Raw genomic sequence first — 19,347 nt, 5'->3', positions numbered from 1 at the left:
GAAATTTTTATTTTATGGATCTTAATTTTGGTTTCATATCTAAGAATCATTTGCCTAGCCCAAGGTCATGAACATTTCCCCTTATGTTTTCTTCTATAAGTTTTTTAATTTATATTTACAAATTTATTTTAGTGTTTATTTTTGAGAGAGAGAGAGAGCATGAGCAGGGGAGGGGCAGAGAGAGACACAGAACCTGAAGCAGGCTTCAGGCTCTGTGCTGCCAGTGGATTATAATCCTTTATATATGTTGCTGCATTTGGTTTGCTAAATTGGCCAATTTGTTGACATCAAATTCTTCATAATATTCCCTTATAAGCCCTTTAAATTCTCAGGGTTAGCACTAATAATATTCCCCTCTTCCTGGTTTTGACTGTGTCTTTTTTTTTGTCACACTAGCTAACTGATTGTCAATTTTGTTGATTATTCAATGTTTGTCTCCATTAATACTCTCTACTGCTTTTCTGTTTTCCATTCATTGATTTCCACTTCAATCTTTATTGTTTCCATCATTCTGCTTGATTTGCATTTAATTTGTTCTTCTCTTCCTATTTCTTAAGACAAAAAGCTAGCTTATTGATTTGAGCTCTATCTTCAAAGGTAGGTGTTTAAAGCTTTAAATCTCTTTAACCTGCTTCTCTTTAATCTGCTTTTGCAGTACGCCACAAATCTTGATTTGCCATGCTTTGGTTTTTATTCAGTTTAAAATACTTTGATTTCCATATGATTTCTTTTTGACACATGGATTATTTGAAATATGTTAATTTCAAATAGGGGATTTCCTAAATTTGTTTCTGTTGTTGATTTCTAATTGTGTTATGGTCTGAGGATGTAACTGTATGATTTCAATCATTTTAAATTTAGTGAGCCTTGTTTATGGCCTAACATATGGTCTACCCTGGAGAATGTTCCATGTGTGCTACTGCTGGGTGAAGTATCCCACAGGGATGATAGTGTTATTTAAGTCTTCTGCATGTTTGTAAGTTTTCCTGTCATATATAATACCACTTTACAAATTATTGAGCATAGGGTATTGAAGTTTCCAACTATTATTACTGGCCATTTTTTCTTCCAATTTTTTCTATTTTTGCTTCACATATTTTGGGGATCTGTTATTAAGTGTTTACTCTTAGATAAGTGTTATATCTTCCTGATAATGGGCCCTTTTACATTAAAAAATGCCCCTCTTGGTCTCTAGTAACACATGTGATCTTAAGTTCTATTTTTTATGATAATAAGGTTATCATTTACATGGTGTATCACTGCCATGCTTTTTGATTTTTACCTATATGGATAAAAAATGCCTTATAGATAGCATACAGCTGGAGCTTAAAGTTTTATCCCGTCTGACAATCTCTGCCTTTGACTAGAATTTTTAACTCATTCACATTTAGTGTAGTTATTGATATGGTTTCATTTACATGCCACTTTGCTTTTTTGTTTTCTTTGTTTCATGCCTTATTCCTCTGTTCCTCAGTGATTCAGATATGGCATTTCAAATATATAACACAGAGCCTGGAATATAAATGCTCCATCAATTGTCATAGTTATAATTATTTCATATGCCCAGGGGATGTCCTCTGGGTTGACAATGGAGGTATTTGTGTGAGTGAAGGTGGGAATCCACACCCAATATCCCTCCCCTTTATTGGACTTATGCTAGGATAAGTCATGCTAAGGAAGCCCTCCTAAAAAACAAACATCAAGGACTCACTGTAGCCTCACAACCCTATTGGATTTGGAAAAAGTGCCACTAGATGAGGTGGGAGGGGAAGTAGGAAAGGTGAGAAGGGAGAGGGCACTGAACAGAAGGTAGAGAAAGCCACTGATTTGCCTTAGGTGGTGGTAGAAAGAAGGTGAGAGCAATTGAAGGTGGCAAAATGAGCAGAGAAGACTGATTCTGCCTGAGGCCACCTCACAGATCCCATTTCAGGAATCCAAGGACTTCTCCCTTCTCTTTCACAACAACCCCAAGCATCTGTATATCTCTATGACTCACCACTCTCCTCTATCAGCAAAACATGTAGTTTCACTCCTCCACCTTGCCTCCCAAATTGGTTCCAAGCCCAGAGATTTCCCAAAACTGTGTCTCATTTATCCCCCTTGGCAGGCAGCACTAGGGACTGACATGCTGCTGACCAAGTTTACCTATTCTGGTATATGTTGTTTTCTGACATATGGGCCTTTCCACTAAGGCTCTAGAATATAGCCTCTTTGAGTGAATCAGTTAGGATGTTAGAGGATATATTGGCTTCCATAACTGACAAGGCCCAAGGGGAGGATGGGGATCAAATATGGTTCAATCAGGGTTCTGCTCCATGTTTCTGTGATACTCTTGTCTCTGCCCATCCTCACATTCATCAACAGGCTGCAGCAGTTTCAGGAATTGTACCTCAACAGCATAGTAGACAGAGGGAGAAAGGGACTATTCCTTCCTCTGTCTCTCTGTACAGAAAAAAGAACTTCCTTTACCATCATCTCCTTGAAAAGATACCCATTTCTGAGCCAATTCCTGTGGTCCAAGGAATGGCACACAATGGTTGGCTACAGCCTGAATTCTTCAATTGACCACTAGCAAACTTCTCAGGATTTCATGTCCACATGAAAACTCTGAGAATCTTGGTAAAATGCAGATTCTGGTTCAGAAAATTTTGAATGAAGTCTAAGATTCTGCATTTCTAGTATCCCAGGTAACACTGGTAGCCTGCACTTTGAGTACAAAGGAATAGTGGGCATGTGGACTAGATAGGGAAGGGCCTGTAAGCTTTCATCCACCATTGAATTCACAGGGCCTACAATATTACTCAGTGCCCAAAATGTATCCTACAATATCTGTTAAATTTTGAAGAGTATCTGCCAAAAGCTGGGAAAATGATACACAGCCAGTTAACAGATCTTTGTAATCCATTACTCCTCTTCAGACACAACTCTCAACTTCTGAGCCTTTCACTATTATTTAAAACACTCATTAGGGGCACCTAGGTGGCTCATTCAGTTAAGCGGCCAATTCTTGATTTTGGCTCAGGTCATGGTCTCGTGGTTTGTGGGACTAAGCCCTGTGTTGGGCTCTGCACTGACAGTGTGGAGACTGCTTGGGATTCCCTCTCTCCCTCTCTCTCTGCCCCTTCCCCACTCATGCAAGCACACCCTCTCTCACACACACAAAATAAACTTTAAAAAAAATTATAGGGGCGCCTGGGTGGCTCAGTTGGTTAAGCCTCTGACTTCAGTTCAGGTCATGATCTCTCCATTAGTGAGTTCAAGCCCCATATCGGACTCTCCAATCTCAGTGTAGAGCCCACTTCAATCCTCTGTCTCTGTCTCTCTCTGCCCCTCCCCTGCTTGTACTCTCTCTCTCTTTCTTTTTCTTTCTTTCTTTCTTTTCTTTCTTTCTTTCTCTTTCTCTTTCTCTCTCTCTCCTCTCTCCTCTCTCCTCTCTCTGTCAAAAATAAACTTTTACAAATATATATAAAAAATAAAACAATAGATTGAAATCTAAAAATGAATAAATGATAGAACACTTGTACTTTGAAACTGAAAAGTTACAGAAGTTGTCTTTCCTTGAGAACATGTGTAAGAGATAAGCTCAATAACCCTATTGAAACATCAATATTTAGAAACACGGATCTCCTTTCCAGGTGCACAAAATTTTGCAATTAGAAGTATTATATACAAAGATCACTAAATATTTGAGCTTAGAAGTAAACTGCATTATTCTTTGCAAACTTCTTAGCACGGCCTCTGGTATGGAACAAGGATAAGTGGCATGTGAAAAAAAATTAAAAATGACACAAAGTATCCAAATTTAAACTGAGATACAGAAATGAATGTTGATATAAGATACTCTTGTTCACATAATATTCTCTAATTAGAAAATATTCATTCTTACTGTTTGTAGCACTAGCTTTGTGTTCTAGAGAGGGAGCAAAGACACAGATTCTTCTGGAATTCTACACATTCACCAAGAATGATAGGTCTTAAGAGAAACCATTATCTTGAGAAGAAAAACTTCAAATGGAAGACTGTAAAACATTAAAAAAAAAAAAAGCAAAACAGACTTTTGACCTCTGATACCCTAACAAAGCAATTTTTCTGGTATTACAAAGAATAACCACCTTTACAGCAGGCAATGCCAGTGGCCAACATAAACTCTACATGGTCCACCTATCTCATTTTTCTGCTGGGTAGCAGACCTCAGATGATCTTTAGGGGCCCAGTCATTTCCTGTGAAAGGGCTAATCCCCAATCCCCAATTCCTCATTCCCCTTCCCTTACCAGGGAAAAACACATATTTATTCCTTCTGGTCTGATTTCTGGAAGTGACAATTAGTCTCATGGAAATGACTGCAAATTTGTAACAGATTTTTCAGCTGCCCCTAAACTCTAAGCCTGCCTCCAGCCAAGTTCATGGGTTCCTCTATGTCCAAGTAGTTTATGTGTGGCTGTCTTTTTTCATGAGAGAAGTATAGCATGGAAAATGAAAAGAGAAAGCAGGAGACAGATCTTATCAGCCACTTTTCCCTTCTCCAAGCAGCAATCAGCCTATCCCCTCCAACAAAGAAAGTGTAGGGAGCAAGGCTCACTGCCTTCCCTGACAATTAAAGTAACAAAAAAGCATCTTGAACCAAAGTTGAGACAAATTTGAAAGCCTCAGTGGAGGTGGTTCTAGAGCTGAGAGGCTGGAACATACTATAAACAATTTAGGGGGGAAAAATCCCTACAGCTAAAATTTCCACAAAATCCTAGAAGTTGCTACATTCAGAGACATTTTTCCCACCGAGCTCTATGGGAAGACCGGGAGACTGGATGGAAGACAGAGGCACTCCAGGAGATTCCTGAATAGTAGGTAGTTTATTTTTTTTTTAGTAGGTAGTTTAAATGGAACCCCAAATTCCTTCGTAAAACCAGAACTGTCATAACTCTTGACTCAGAAGCAAGGATAATTTTCCATAGTAATGACTATACCCTTACTTCGTTCTACCCTCCCAACTGCCCTCTGTTGTGCCCCACATTCTTCTCAAGAATTTACACAGTTTTGCTCACCCTCTTCCTAGAATATATGCCAGGTCTGAACTCCTAAGAATTGGCTGAACTAAAATGGCCACAAAAGGATCAAGCAGATAGGTCAGTTCACTAGTTTCTAAAAGGTCTTCCCCATTTCCTATCCCTTCTTAATTTCAGACTCAGGAATTCTGAAGAGTGGTGTTACTGATCAAGACTAAAATAGGAAAAGAGGAAGCTGTGAATGCTCTATTAGGAAACATATTAGAATTAGGAAAATTTGCTTGGGGAAGTTAATTCTCTGAGCTCATTGTTGCCTTTACAGCATTGGAAACTTTTCAGGAACTCTAAATAATGGGCTTTAAGATAGCATTCCAAAATAAAATCTTCTTTGAAATACTAAGCAATCTAGAGAATTTACAGGACCAAAAGTATTCAGATGCAAGTTTTATACATGCTTTCATCACTGCAAAGTGATGAAAATTTTCCCCATCCTTCCCATGTCTATGCAAATTTTTAATTAAGGAGGTGGCAGTGATTACTAAATATGTACCTTGCCACTTGAGTTTCAGGACACGGTATAAATAATTGAAGCCATTCATTTACAAATGAGACATAAATGAGTAACTATGAAGATCATGGAGTCAATCTGTGGAAATTAACAACATTTCATAGGTCAATTAAAATCCACCTAAAAAGTCCTAGTTTTATAATTCTAAACAGTTGCTGCTTATGAACAAGTAAGTATCCTTTAGTCTTCTCTTTAGTAACTATTCCTTCCTTCCCCACTCTCACCACCCCTACACCCAGATTTTTCTTTCTAACAAACATAGAAAGAAAAAGGAAAAGCAAAATAATAACTGTTAAAATTCCAAGATTTTACTTCAAGCCAAGGCCACATTTCTAAGCAACTTTGATCAGGTAAATTACCTCTAAGTGTCTCAATTTTTCCCTCAGAAAATTGAAATAATTTATCACCTTTGATCTGCAAATTTGTGAGGGCATTTAAAGATTGAATGAAACTTACCTGCTGGTATTTGTTTCCAAGAAGATGGAGCAGACGTACTTTTCCCTATTCCTCCTGCTAAGTTCTACTAAAAACCCCGGATGTTATATATAAAACAAACACAAGCATATCTGAAAGGTTAATTAGAGGAAGGCAGTCCATCTAGGGACCTTGGGCCAGAAGAACATAGGTAGTGAGTTCTCTGGGGCTTTTTTCTGCTTCATATATTCCAGAGTAGACTGTAGAACTGGCACCCTATGGTCATAGACAAAAGGAAAAAAGAAAGAGAGAGGCAGGAAGAGAAAGAGAGAGGGAGTGAGGGAGGAAGGAAGGGGAGGAAGAAGCAGCCCAAAGGAAAGCCTGCCCTCTCTGGCCAAAGAACCAGGAAAATACAAAAACGTTTAGATAATACAAAGTCTACTCCAGAAATACAAAAACGTTTAGATAACACAAAGTCTACTCCAGCCAAACAACACAGAAAAGAACTGCAGCCCAACCCCTACCTCTGACAGCAAAAGCCACATGGAGAACCTAGCTACACAGGCACCCTTGGCAGGCTGTAACAAGGTGCCTCAATTCTCTCTTCCTTGGGAGTATGTCAAAAGAAGCCTAATGGAGAGTAAATTTTCACCAGTATTCAGTGTAACAAGAATACTCCAACTCATAAGTGTCAGTGGAAGCCATAAGGGGACCCTGAAATTCCATCAAGAAGTCCCTTACTCCCTGGGTGTCAATGGAGGCAGAGTGGAGCACCTGGACTTCCACCTGCACCTGGCAGCAGGAGGTGGCAACCCTACTTCACCCACCAGAACACTATCAGAGGAGGACTGCTACACAAGATTTAAATAAGACCTAGAATCTGCTAATAACCCAAACTGTCCAGGTTTCAATAAAAAAATCATTTGTTATACCAAGAACCAGGAAGAACTCATACTAAATGAGAAAAAGACAATCATAAGATTGCCCCAAGATGATACACATACATTGGAATTATCTCACAAGGATTTTAAAGCAGGCTTAATAAAACTGCTCAGAATAGTTACAAACATACTTAAAATAAATTAATACACAGAAAGTCCTGGCAAAGAAACAGAAGATATAAGGAAAAACCAAATGGAAATTTTAGAACTAAAAAACAAAATAATTGATATAAAAAAAACTACACAGATGGGCTTGACACCAGAATGAACAAGGCAGAGGAGAGAATCAGTGAACCTAAACATAATCGAAATTACTCAATCCAAGCACAAGAGTATACACAGACTAAAAGAAATGGACAGTCTCAGGGATATGTGAACTGCAACAAAAGACCTTGTCATCAAAGCCCTAGAAAGAGGAAAGAAGACTGAAAAAATAAATACAGCAAAAAAATCTCCTAAATTTTGGAAAAAAAAAAAAAAAAAAGGCCAAGTAGCAGGGGCAGGGGCAGCCTACAGATTCAAGCAGAATAAACTTAAAAAGCCAAAGAAATCTATTAACAAGACACACCATAGTCAAAATTTTGAAAACTAAAGACAAAGAAAATATCAAAAGCAGCCTAAGAAAAATGACACATTGCTTTTAGACGTAAAAAACAATTCAAAGAGCAGAGCATCTGTCCCCAGAAACCACAGAAGGCAAGGAAAATAGCACAATGTTTTTTAAGAGCTGGAAAAAAAAATCAACCCAGAATCCTATACCCAGTTGACAGGATCCTTCAAGAATAAAGGTGAAACCAACACATTCTCAGGTGAAGAAAACCTACAAGAATTTGTTGCCAGCCAACCTACCTTAAAAGAGTAGCTAAAGAGTGGCTCAAACCACCACAGGGACGGGGAATGCGGCCCAAGCCGCCAGGCCGCCCGCCACGGAGTTGCCTGCCGCCATGCTGCTGCTGCTGCTGCCGCAGCCGCGGCCGTGGCGTGGCCGAGAACTCTATTGGCCTCCTGCTCTCTAGGGCGCTGCGCGCCATTCTCAGTGCGCATGCGCATCCAGCCGCCTCCCAGGCTGCAGCTGTGAACCCACGTAGTGATTAAAGGACTCCTGGGATGTCAGCAATGAAAAAGGTCCACAGGAGGAACAGATATATGGGTTAAGCACAATCAACTGTCCTTCTCTTCCTGACTTTTCTAAATTACGTTTTAATGATTGAAGCAAAAATTGTAACCTTGTCTAATGTGGTTGGCAATGAATGCAGAGAAATTATTTGGGACACCCATGTTCTCAGCGGAGATGGGTAAAGGCACCTGAGGGGAGGTAAGATTTCTTCACTTTAGTTTCTGTAGTACAGAGTTATATACCAAAAATGCCTTTTACAAAGAGATGCACACACACACACACAAACTGTAGATAAAATAGAATTCTAAAAAATGTTCAAGACAGGCAGGAGAAAGAAAATAAAAGGCAATGAGAGCAAAGAGAAATAATAAAAAGGAAGACTTAGGCAATTATCAACCATGTATTACATGTCATTAAAAAGACGTCGTAGCAATTAAAAGACAAGGGTTTGCAGAGTGGATTGAGAAATATGACCCAACTATGTGCTGCCTACAAGAAAGTAACTTCAAATATAAAGATTTAGGTAGGTTGAAAGTAAAAAGATGAAAAAAAAAAGATAATATGATGCTGTATATTTTATGTGCATGCATATTTAAAGCAAAAATTGATAGAACTAAAAGGAAATATCGAAAAATCCACTGTTATAGCTGAATACTTCAACACCCCTGTATCAGTAATTTATAGAATAAAAAGACAGAAAGTCAGCAAGGATTTAGAAAATCCAACAACATTATCAACCAACAAATTCTGAAGTCATTCACAGAACACTCCACACAACAGCAGAAATCACATCATCTTCAATTCTTCACATGATATATACCAAGATAGACCAAACTTGTCCACAGAACAAATGGCCACAAATTTAAAAGATTTGAAATTGTATAGAGTATGTTCTCTGACCACAATGTAATCAAACTAGAAATCAACAGCATTCGGAAGGCAGAAAGAAAATATTTTAAACCTTGGAAACTAAACAACACTTCTAAATAAACGCTGAGTCAAAGGGAAATTCTCACTGGCAAAAAAAACAAAAAAACAACAACAAAAAAAAACCCCTGAAAATGAAAATATATCAAAATTTGCAAGACATAGATAAAGTAGTGTTGAGAGGGAAATATCGTAGTACTAGATTGCTTTCATGAAGAGGAAAAGTCTTGAATCAGTAAAGGAACTAAGCTCTCACCTCAGGAGCACAGAAAATGAAGAGCAAAAATAAACCCAAATAAGAAAGAAGGAAATAACAAAGAATAGAAATTAATGAAATTGAAAACAGGAAAAAATTAGAGAATCAATGAGCAGAAAGTCTGGTTCTTTGAATATAAATCTACAAACCTCTAGCAAGACTGACAAAGAAAAAAGAGAAAAGGCATAACTAATATTATCTACAGTAGAACAAGATACCACTATAGACCCTGCAGACACCAAAAGAATAAGGGAATATTACAAACATCTCTACACATATATTTGAAAATGTAAATAAAGTGAACCAATTCCTCAGAAGCACAAACTATCATAAATCATCTAATATATAATAGGTAATTTGAATAACCCTAGAACTATTTTAAAAATTGAAATTGAATTCATAATTAAAAATCTCTGCAGAAATCTTCAACCCAGATGTTCACTGAAGAATTCTACCAATGCTCAAATACTTAAAGCCAAATTTATACAATCTCTTCCAGAAAATTCAAGAAGGAACGCTTTCTAATTCATTCCATGAAGCCAGTATTATCCTTATAACAAAACCAGACAAAAATAGTACCGAAAAAACCCACTGTAGACCAATATCCCTCATGAATATGAATGCACAAATTTTTAATAATACATTAGCAGATAGAATTCAGCAATGTATAAAAACTATTGTGCCATGACCAAGTAGGGATTATTTCAGTGATACAAGGCTGACTGAATATTTGAAAATAAATCAATGTAATGTACCATATTAACAGACTAAAACAGAAAAATCATTGATCACAGCCATTGAAGCGTAAAATGCATTTTTCATGCGTGTTAAAAGCTCTCAAAACACAGAAATAGAGGAGAATTTCTTCAATGTGATAAGGAAACATCTTTTTAAAAATACCTACAGCAAATATCCTATATGGTGATGAAAGGAAGTCAAGATAAGGAAAACATTAAGATGAAACAGGCTGCCTGACAGTCTGACAGTCGGTCAACATTAGTGAGAAGATCATCTACGGTAGAGACTTATGTTGGAGCTGGGAGGGGAAAGATGGGAGTAATGCCCCCTCTTTTTTTTTTTTTAATGAAGTCTTAAGGGCATCTTCTGTTTCAGAGGATAATACTGTGTTCTACCCAGTGAATGTTTTAAGTTCCTAAAAAGTAAATAACTGTTTCAGCCTTTTAAATTCCATATGAAATTATCAAATGAGTCATGAGAAAAATGCTAACGTCAAAATTAAAATCAAATGAATCACTGTTTCTGGCTGCAAAGCAGAGCACTTTGCTCTGTGCTTACACTCTGAGGAAGGCCAACTGGCTGCCTGCTCCCTGCCCCACCACCACACCCCCACCCTCTGGAGCGGCCCTTCTCCCCAGCATCTCAGAAGCTGGGTTGTGAATAGGAGAAGAACAATATCTCCCCCGCCCCCAACAAGCATTTTCCACAAGGTAAGTCTGTGGAGTTACTCCTCTCCCAAAACTCAAGCCCGTCACCATGGAAATGAAAAATAACAATGGGATTTTGTGCCTTCTCCAAGTTGGCATCTTAGAAGAGACTTTCAGCACAGTTTCAGTTGTGTTCAACAAACTCTCAAGTTTGTGATGACATAGGACCAAATCCCTCTCCCTCTCCAATCAGGTTGACTTTTCCAGCTCCTCTTTACCTAACATATTTCCTTATCTCCATGGAAGGTCCTGATACCCAGAGGAAGGGAGAGAGAAAGAGAGCTGAATGTAAAATAGAACTATAGGAAAATTCTAATTGGTTTTTTGAGGATTGGGTAAGTGATAGGTACCAAATTAAAAGTACCAATTTGTGAGGCGCCTGGGTAGCTCAGTCGATTGAGCATCCGACTTCGGCTCAGGTCACAATCTTGCAGTCTGTGAGTTCGAGCCCTGCTTTGGGTTCTGTGCTGACAGCTCAGAGCCTGGAGCCTGCTTCGGATTCTGTGTCTCCCTCTCTCTGTCTCTGCCCCTCCCCCACTCATGCTCTGTCTCTCTCTCTCTCTGTAAAAATTAAATAAACATTAAAAAATAATTTTTAAAAAGTACCAATTTGTACTTCTGCCAGAGAAGGACCACCATTTACCTTACCTCATCGCCTGACAGCCTTGTAAGTCCCAACTCCTTTGGGACCCAGAGGTCAAAGCCTCACAGATCTACTAAGGCAAGCGCCTTCCTGAGAGTTATGTTTTGGCAACAGCTGCCATGGAGGGAGGTTCTTATTTTTACACCAATGGGGCTGAAACATCGCCATCCCCCTGAACTTCCTGGAAATGGCATGTAATACATGGACTTGTCCCCATCCCTGGAAGTTCCTTAATTAATATCCCTAAGATGAACAGCAGTGTTACAGTTTCAGTGTCCTCTAACATTAATGGTTCTGAGAATGGGAACTGTTTGGGACACTGAGAACCATGCTATGAGAATGCACTTCATTATGCTTTAGTAATGTCTATCAACACTCCCTCTACTCCTTCACACTGTGTCCTTAAAATTACGTTAGTGAACCCACAAGTATATAAAGGGGTGAGGTTAAACAAAAGCACAAAGAGGGGCACCTGGGTGGCTCAGTCAGTTGAGCATCCGATTTCTGCTCAGGACATGATCTCTGGTTTGTGAATTTGTCTGTGCTGACAGCTTGGAGCCTGGAGCCTGCTTTGGATTCTGTGTCTCTCTCTGTCTCTGCCTCCCTCCTCCTCCCCCCACCCCCCACTTATGCTCTGTCTCTATCTCTCAAAAATAAGTAAACATTGAAAAAAAATTTTAAATAAAAGCACAAAGGAAGTATCCTTCTGACATCCAGACCTCAACCTGGCCTCATCAGTGAAAGTAATATTCAGGCAAGAAAAGTGCTCACAAAAGAGAGAGAGGATCTGGAGCTCACTTCCATATTATATATGTCATTATATTATATAACAATAACCTTCCCCAACAAGGCAGAGTTATATTTTCTTTAGGGTTGCTGTTGTTGTAAATGGATTCTAGAATTCTTCAGGTTGGAGGGCCTGGTGGTTCAGTCAGTTAAGCATTCAAGTTAGGCTCAGGTTGCCATCTGAGTGACTTCGAGCCCTATGTCAGGCTCTGTGCTGACAGTGCGGAGCCTGCTTCAGATTCTCTGTCTCCCTCTCTCTCTGCCCCTCCCCTATGTTCTGTTTCTCAAAAATATATAAATAAACATTTTTAAAAAATAGAATTCCTCAGCTGAAAAACTGTTCTTTCTTCCCAGGTATATAAAAAGGGAGCCATCAAAAGTAACTTCTAAGCCCTTCTCCACACAGGCAAAATGTTCCGTAACATCACCAAGGAGTTATTATGCTATGATAGTATTTAAAAATCACTCTTCTGCTCATGAAAGCTGCATTGACCAATTGACTATATATATATATATATATATATACACACACACATATATATAATTGATCTTATATATATATATAATTGATCTTATATATATATACACATATATATGCACAAATATGTAAATTTTTTAAACCACGAATAACCCCAAAGTTCTCCATTGTTCTCCATTTTCTTTTATTCAGCCAAGCTATCTTCAGGCAGCAAACACGCACTTAATCCTAGGAGATTAGAAAATACTAGAATCTTCTCCTGGGGCTATTTTCCTATTTCTTTGTAGCTCACCTATTGATTGTCATGAGGTTTGAAACCTGATTCATTTCAGGGCTTTGGTCTTTAAGTATTGTGCCTTATAATATTGACAATACTCATGTGCTGGTGAGGACTTGTAGCTTTACTGGTTAAACCAAGTGATTGAGCAATTTTTAAGTCAGTAGTAAGGTTTCTTTATAGGAGAACATTTTGTCAAATTTATATGTACAGGCCAGACAGGCTTCAGAAGATCCTCGTTTCCAAGACAGGCTATGATGAACAAACTTCAGGACTCCCTGTTTGATCCCCATGCCAGGAAATCCTGCCTGTAAATGAATCAGTAAAGTTGGTAAAGTTTTCCATGGATTTGACTGAATTCCAGCATAGGGAACCCTGTGAAGAGGAGAGACAGAAAGGCAGCATCTCAGAGGATGAACAAGGGAAAGGGGCAGACCCAGAATGAGGAAAGCACGTCAGCTACAAATTGTGTACACATGCAAGACGAACTTGTGAACACACGTCCAACTTGGCAGATGTATAAAGATCATGTATTTATAACACGCTCCTGAAACATCTTACTGAAATGAGCAATTTAAATGACTTTGATTTAAAATTAGGCTTTTAAGAATTTTTTAAAAACACTTCCAATAGATCCACCGAAAAAGCAAAAGCAGCTTCTCAGAGCCAGTGTTCTCCACAAACCAGTCTTGAGTTTCTGAATGTTGCCTCAAAAAGTGATCTCTTCTCTACCTCTTTGCCTCACAAAAATCGAAGTGGCTGAGTGCTCAAGTTCAACTTTATTAATGATTTAAAACACACCCTTGGAAACTGAGCTGTCTTTTTCTTGTCCATTCAGGTGGGAAGTGTGTTCCAGCAAAGGGGAAACCTTTAGAAAGTTCTCAAACAGATAATACCTAAAGAGCTTGACTTCAAAAAATCTGATACCAGCCTTCTACCCAACAAAAGGAAGGGTAACCTCGTAAGAAAACTAAGCCTTCCATATTAAGACAAAGATAAAATACTTCAGCCGCCAAGATTCGACATCTTTAAAAATGCCTTTTCAATCTTTAACTTTTGTCTGCTTGGTTGTCTAGCAACCAAGTGCCGAAAAGAAACTCCACCCAAAACAAAGTGAAACAATACAGACACTTAACTTCATGAGTGTGTGCGCGTGTTAAGATTCTCAGCGTGCAAAGATAGAAACTCCCTTTCAGACAATTAAAACAGAAAAAGTCCTGATTGTAGATGGCAGGAAAGGAAGTCAGGAGTGAGTAAAAAGCAACTTGAAAATGCGTAATGCGGGATGAGGGTATAGTTTCCACACACCGGGCTAAAGCAAGGTTTACACTCTTAAGTAATAAAAACAAACCATTAAGCTAGGCCCAGCACTGTCAGGAAGTATAAAACAGTTCTTGAAACTTTGCAGTTACTATACAAAAGCTTTTCATAAACTCTGTTTCCTGATCTTCATTAAACGTTCACATCAAGTTGCCATGGGGCAATTAGCTTGCCTCCTGAAATCAATAAAAAATCAACAATTTGGAAATAGTTGTACAGTAAAATAGTTCAATAATTATTCTCTCATAGTGTTGTGGCCAAGTGGTTCCAGTGTAAATGCAGTCCAGATGAGATCCCGCTCCTTATGAGGGAAGCTTTAAGCAAATCGGTGGTTTGCAGAGAGATCTCCCCATCAGAACACACGACAACAATAATGTACTCCTGGCCCTGCCTTAGAGTGGGGCCCAGGGTACAAGGCAAACACAGCCTTGAAGTGGGTGTTCATGTCAGCATCTGGCATACCACTTAAGCATCTCAGAGGAACTCAATTCAAAATGTAGAGACATAAATGAAATGATAAACCCAACAACAACAAAAACACTAGGTGCCCTACACTCAGCATATGGACTCCAGACAAGGGCAAATCAAGATTTTTCCTTTGGATATATGGGAAAAGTATATATGTATATGTGTACGTATATGTTATGCACATATATATAGTATATGTTGACATATTATTAGTGTGTCTAGTATTAAATATACACATATGTATGTGTCTAGTATTAAATATATATTTATAATATATATATTTATATATATTTTTATATATGTATTATATATATATTTATATATATATATATGTGTGTGTGTGTGTGTGTTTGAAGATTAGGAATTCATTCATCTCAGCATTTCAACAAATATTCAAATCTGTGCTGCTTATAAGAAATCTTAATAGTAGTCCCCTAAAAAGTAAAAACGAGGCTGCAAAACAGATGACCCTCATAGGACATTTTGCTAAAAAGGAGGCACCAACACAGAGATATTTCTTTGCTAACCCCCACTGCAGAGGGAAATCACTTCCTTTTGCTTTTTCTAGCCTGAGCCCATTCACCTCACCACCTTATTTGAAGCCAACTGCAGCATCACAAATTCCAGTATCCATTAAATCTAATCTCAAATACCAGCTTGCAAAGCTTTATATCACCCTCTAGGCTCAGTGGTGTTATACAATGAACTGCCTTAGAACTTAAAAAAAAAATCAAGTATCATTTTTAGTATAAACAAATGCTTCAAATGTATGACATCTATTTGCTGCCTTCAAAGGGAAAACTTTTAACTCAGACGCTTGGCACTAAGATCACACAGGATCAAGTCAGTGGACTGACTTGAGTGTTAAACTTTTTTAAAGTACGTTAAGGGCTTGCACCTGCTCCCCCATCCACATAGATGTACTGACATGTATTTGACTAAACTGACTGCGTACATGCCCAAGCAAGCACGCAGAGCAGATTTTACAAGATAAGCAACCAAGTGTTTTCATGTCTGAGGGTGGCTGGAACACAAAATTGCCAGTCATCTTGTGGGGGAAAAGAATGCCTTTGAAAAAAATATGTAGAACATCATTTCAGATATGGTGAAATGTATTCAAATACCATCCTGTACACAGGTTTTGTTTTTTTCCTTTAATGGCTACTTCTTAGAGAGGGGCCTAAACTCAGTGCAACTTTCTGCCGTTGTGATTGAGAAAGAATTATCAGAGCCTTGCTACTCAAAGTGTAGTCCATGGGCCAGAGGTAACAGCTTCGCCTGGGAGCGTCTCAGAAATTCAGACTCTCAGGCCCCACCACAGTTTCATTGAAACAGAACCTATGTTATGATCCCAAGGGGTCTGTATACACATCAACTTGTATTCCCCTTGAGGCAGTACTGGTGAATCGTATGCACATTAAAATCTAAGATGTTTTATTTACAGCATTGGTCCCCCAAGTTAGGTAGAAATTCACTTTGAAATTTGCACAGGAGGGAGATAGTCAAAAACTCTGCCCCCAAGAATATAGTAAAGTTGTAACTTATGGCAACAAAGTAGAGAAAAAAGGAAAAGCATTTTACCTGAGTAAAGCAGACTTGCATTTTATCCATCTCACCCTACTTGCCCCCTGAAAAAAAAAAAAAAAAAAAAAAAAAGAAGGCAAGGAGAGGAATAGAGCAATCTTACTTCTTTGTAATTGCCCATGTATATCATACTTATTCTACACTTAAATTATTCTTTATTGCAAGGTTATGTTTCTTTTGCCTTATAACAGATTGGGGGCTGTGGCATCTAACACTAATATGACTGCAGAATAGAACACACTCTTTTAAAAAGTGCTTTGAGTTGCACAAATGATTTCTCCATCTCCAATAAAAAATTGAGGGAAAAGACATGGAACGTTTAGATTATCTAGTGATAATCTTGGCCTCTTGAGGTACAATTTAAAGTAGCAATTGGAGTACAAATTAAGAGAAGGTGGAAGCACAGATAAATTTGTAAACTTTCACCCTCCCCCACCCCAATTTTGAATGCAAAAAATGAACAGAGCAATTGGGACCTGCCATACAGGTTGAAACCATGCCAGGGCGAGCACACAGCCCAGACAAGCACAAAAACAGATGACACAATTTAATCAATTTTGAAAGGCGATCCTCCAAAATTCAGAAACTGATACATTTTTTTAAAGCCAACTGTAAAAGGATTCAAGGATTCCTACAGAATAGTCACTGAGGATTCAAAAGATTCCATGTCATGGAGTTATGACACTTTTTCTCAGAATGAAAAATGTGAGCCAAAAGGTCTGTAAGAATGTAGAATGTATGTAAGAATATTCTGTTTCTCAAATGAACTGCCAAGGTCAGAGTCCTCAACTAAACTGAAGCTGAAAATACCATCATCTAGACATATGTAATATATACCACATATTTTCATATGTTTTTATACATATTACATATTACGTGTGTATATTTACGTTTGTGTATATTTTATATACATATAAAACATGCAAGAGAACACATTTGAATTGATACCATTGAAAACCATTTTAACAAAATCAGAACCAATGAAGCAGAAAAATCGAAAAGAATGGATTGAATTGCCAAATGGCTGGAAACTCTTGTACTATAATCTCACTCTCATCTAGAGTATTTGGAGATGAGAAAACATGGTTATTATTTCTTAAGATGTTAAGACAGTGCACGTTGTCCCTCCTATCCATGGCAAACAAGGGTGAAGGATGGCTGGAGGAGAGACCATCCTGCCCTCCAAACTTGGTTCTAAGACTAATGATTCTCACCTAAGACTAATGATTCTCACCCAAAAGCAACAGGGATAGGGCTAAAAAGGAATGGAAAGGTTTTTAAAAGTGGAAGGAGTAAAGGATAACTAGCATAAATAAAAACATAATCTACGTAATCTCAAGACAAGGGTTAAATCTATCACAATCAAAATGTCACTATACCCATTCCAAGTTAATTCCTGAGGAGAATCTGATTGTAACAGTCTGTTCCTTTATGAGCATGCGATTTTTTCAGCCAATTCCAAGAAGGCTAGGAAAGTTTAGAACCAGGCCTCACCAATCACAGCAGGATCAGAGGTGACACAGAGCCCTAGAAATTGACCTAAAATACTTCCAGTACGACAGTGGGGAGTTGTGGGTCCCCTGGCCATACAGACATACCCACCGAACCCTTCTTTGGGTCTGATTTCAACACAAGAGCACAGAAGCTCTGCCACTGTGAGAGTTCACTCTGAGCGGCCTAATTTGACTTCATTCTGCTTGGGCTTCCATCCAATTGGCAGATGTCCTTGCAGAAGCTGATCTCAGACACTTTCCCTTTCTAATTTTTTGGCACCGTTGCCTCTGTTGCATGGGATATCATCTCTGAAACTTTATCTTGGGTTCCCCAGGTTTTGCTTGTTTTGGAGCTTTGGTTTTTCTCTTAAATCTTTCTCTTAAATCATGAACCCCCAAAGACGTTCATGTGAAATACTAAATCATTGGTAATTCCTTTGAGGCAAATATGAATTATCAAGTGACTTGCTTGCAAATTTCCAACCATTCCTTCCCTTTTCCCCACCCCCCTCCAAAATAAGTAACTTCAGAAGCAAAAAAATGCAAACACAAGGTAATCATCATGAATGCTGTACAAATGCACCATTTTCTTACAGGTTGGACTTTATAAAATGAAATGCCAGAGCTCTGATATTTATTATCTAAAATAGGTTTAACATTTGGAGAAATGTGTTCAAACACATAACCTTGGAAAGAAAAGCAAGCTGATCGAACAGAGAATAGGCAGTGGGCAGAAAACACGATGGGCACAATTTTTCTGTGTGTTGGACAAATTTAGAAAACTGGGCCCTTCTGAGCATAAAGAGCTCCCAGATGAGGTAAAAGTTAAATACAAATCAATTTCCAATTCTTCATGAGAGCTATTATATATCAATTTTAAATATACATGACCACAATATTAATAACAAAGAAATCTTATGTTTTATTTAATACTTTGGCCAGACCAGCCCCTTTGAAGGGGTCACTACTTTAGGAAAGAAGAATAACAAACCATCATTCACTTTCCTGCAGGTTCATCATTTTCCCAATTATTTCTATTGGTCCTGCTTTATTCTTTCTGCAAATTAAGGGGTAGGAAAGTGTTTCGAAATTAGATCAGCAATGTCTGGTTCTTATCCAAATATTCCACCTAATAAGGACGTAAGTTCTCATGGATTGGACAACCACTCTGCAACATTCCTGAGAATTGAATAATATAATAATCTTGAAAGTCAGCAGAGTGGATTATCCACTTTTTTTTTTTTTTTCTGGACTTGAACTTGTGACCTTAACAGTAGCACTGCAAAAAAGCAAATGTGCTAAGCACTTTGCCAGAGTAACCTTCCATGTAGACTTTTCATCTTAAATACACACAACTGGAAACAACTACAATTTTTGGAAAATTATGTACAAACCCAATACTTCTTTTGATTACATATAAATACAAATTAGCTATCTTTCCTAAAAAGTGGTTATAATAGTAAATAAATACAAAATAAATCTGACCATTATACTTCATGTGCTGGGGTTGAACCCATATAAAATGTACAACTAAATACATTTTAAAATCTTTAAGGAATAATTCTCTGATTAAAATATTTGTTTTCCCAACTTCTTTTCGTAGATATAAATATATTTTCAAAATAGCTG

General features: G+C 38.1%; 1 long non-coding RNA gene across 1 annotated transcript in view; it reads right to left on the bottom strand.

Moving 5' to 3' along the window:
- The window catches only part of LOC115509673, a 242,513-nt gene extending 231,137 nt beyond the window's left edge, over positions 1 to 11,376 (bottom strand). Inside the window, exon 1 of the long non-coding RNA XR_003967453.1 lies at positions 11,318 to 11,376. This is a non-coding gene — a long non-coding RNA (uncharacterized LOC115509673). The remainder of the gene's footprint in view (positions 1 to 11,317) is intronic.
- Positions 11,377 to 19,347: the final 7,971 nt, after the last annotated feature.

The sequence above is a fragment of the Lynx canadensis genome, chromosome A3 (genome assembly GCF_007474595.2).
Source record: "Lynx canadensis isolate LIC74 chromosome A3, mLynCan4.pri.v2, whole genome shotgun sequence".
NCBI classification, from domain to species: Eukaryota; Metazoa; Chordata; class Mammalia; order Carnivora; family Felidae; genus Lynx; species Lynx canadensis.
The sequence above is the reverse complement of the archived record's forward strand: the minus strand, read 5'-3'. Positions and strand labels throughout refer to the sequence as shown.